General features: G+C 39.2%; 1 pseudogene; it reads right to left on the reverse strand.

Annotated features, from left to right (window-relative positions):
* Window positions 1–664: 664 nt before the first annotated feature.
* Window positions 665–1,344, reverse strand: LOC102968065 (annotated as a pseudogene).
* Window positions 1,345–2,059: the final 715 nt, after the last annotated feature.

The raw sequence follows: 2,059 nt of genomic DNA on the forward strand, positions 1-2,059 counted from the left end.
AAGGAGGGGAGGACAAGGAGAAATGGGTGTATGCATGGTTCTATTATAGACATTATATTCAGCAGCATTAAAATAATACCTTCCATAGGGTCCTCCAAATTGGGTAAAACCTATCTTCCACTGTTAAACATGGGAAAGATTAAGAGAGTGGCACAAATTCATTTGTAACTACATTTGCCATATTTGAGTGACAAGCATGTTCAATCTACTGCTGTACATTAAGAATATGTTGTGAATACATATGAATAATTATGAACCTTAATAACTGGAAAAACCATCTGTTTTAAAGCCAAATAGGTAGGATGCTGATCATAACTATATATGACATAATCTATAGAAAGAACGGGTAAGAAAACAATCTTCATTTGTTCAATACTTAGCTTGATGTTGTCCTAAGAAAAACAGTGATAATTCAATGAATGTATCATGCATACAACTAAAAAGTCCCCTTCTTGTTTTAAACTAATTTAAATAACAATCTTCTGTGTCAAATAAATCTTCTATGTACAGGACCAATCTAAATCCTTCCTCCCCTTCAAACACTAGAAATTAACATCCAGGAACATTCTACAACAGAAAGTGCCTTAAGAAAGAGGATTCTGTAGTGTCAGTGATATAACTGACCTGAGGAAGCTGGGGTGCTACTGACACTGATAGGAGCTAGTCAGGCAATGGTGGTTTGATTCTCCTGGGATGTCCTCTAACAATTGCATGATCAGTTCATGCAGTGGTTTGCAGAACCCTGCATAGCCCCCTCCTGTGAGATGCAGAAGATAAAACACGTCGTGGCAGGAGATGGCACCATCCAAATGCATGAAGCTCCCATCAGTACCTAGGAGTTGAACATTGGCAAGCTTAGGCAGGGAAACCTTAAGTTGCTGGTTCACCCTTGTGTTCTTTTGCCTCAAAGGGTGGGGCTTCTCACCTAGAAGTAACAAACCCAGTGCAATGATTTTAGTCCGAAATTTCCTTGTTTTGATAGATTGTATGATGGTCTCAACTCCACCTGCCACTTCTGCCATATTTTCTTGGTTGTTTGTTTCTTCCCAGACAACAATGACCTTTGGTTTAATATTCTCCAGTTCTTCATTCTTTAACCTTCATAAAACATTTCTTATTGTATCTCTGCCAATTCCAAAATTCAGTGCATGAAGTGGGGGGAAAATGCCATATTGTTTATTGCTGCATTAACTGCACCATGGAGTCCCCCACAAGCAATACAACAGGTTCACTGTCTTTACAGTCCAGGACAAATCCGTTGTGCCGAGACATCCATCTGTCATCCCCTTAAATGTCTTCTGCTGTATGTGGAATAGCTTCTGGATTTGAGTCTCCTTGGCTCATTCTACACTCAGGCAGATGGTACATGTGGGCCTTTAATGGTTGAGACATCCGTGGGTGGTGCATCTGTAGCTCACTGGGTCCCAGGGGCCCTGCTCCAATGTGCCTGCCCTTGGGCCAAGCACCAGCCGGAGCTGCTTCTCCTCTCCTCTTGACCATGACAGCAAAGGCAGCTTTTCTTGGATCCTCCTTTTTTTTTGTTTTTGTTTTTGCAAATATGCTTCATTAAATGCTTTAAGTTTGCTTTATTTATTTATTTATTTTTCTATGGTCCAGCTGAATGTTAGTGGGTGTGTTGTAGAGGGTAGATTTAAGGCTTAAGACTCAATTCTTTTATCTGACTTACAGAGATACGCATTAGTATTTGGCCGGGTTGCACAGAGGAGTGCAGACAATTAATCCATTACTAGTCATCATGTTTTACAAGAAAAAGAAACCAGCTATGTATTATAAAAAGGAAAATGTCTCCTTTCATAAACACCCATCTTACCTTTCTCATTAAACCCCAGTTTGTATGCCTTTAAGCAGACTAAGAAATACTCTACAAAGAATTAATTAGCATTAGTTGACTAACTGTAAACACACAATTTGGGTAACCTATTTTGTTGTAGATCCAAGAAGATCAAACAAACAAATAAATAAAAATAAATCAGCTACTATGCCATCTACCAAAGGAGACAGATACGTGAAGACCTGGCAGTAAACACAATTAATGCTG

This window comes from Panthera tigris, chromosome A1, assembly GCF_018350195.1.
Source record: "Panthera tigris isolate Pti1 chromosome A1, P.tigris_Pti1_mat1.1, whole genome shotgun sequence".
NCBI lineage: Eukaryota > Metazoa > Chordata > Mammalia > Carnivora > Felidae > Panthera > Panthera tigris.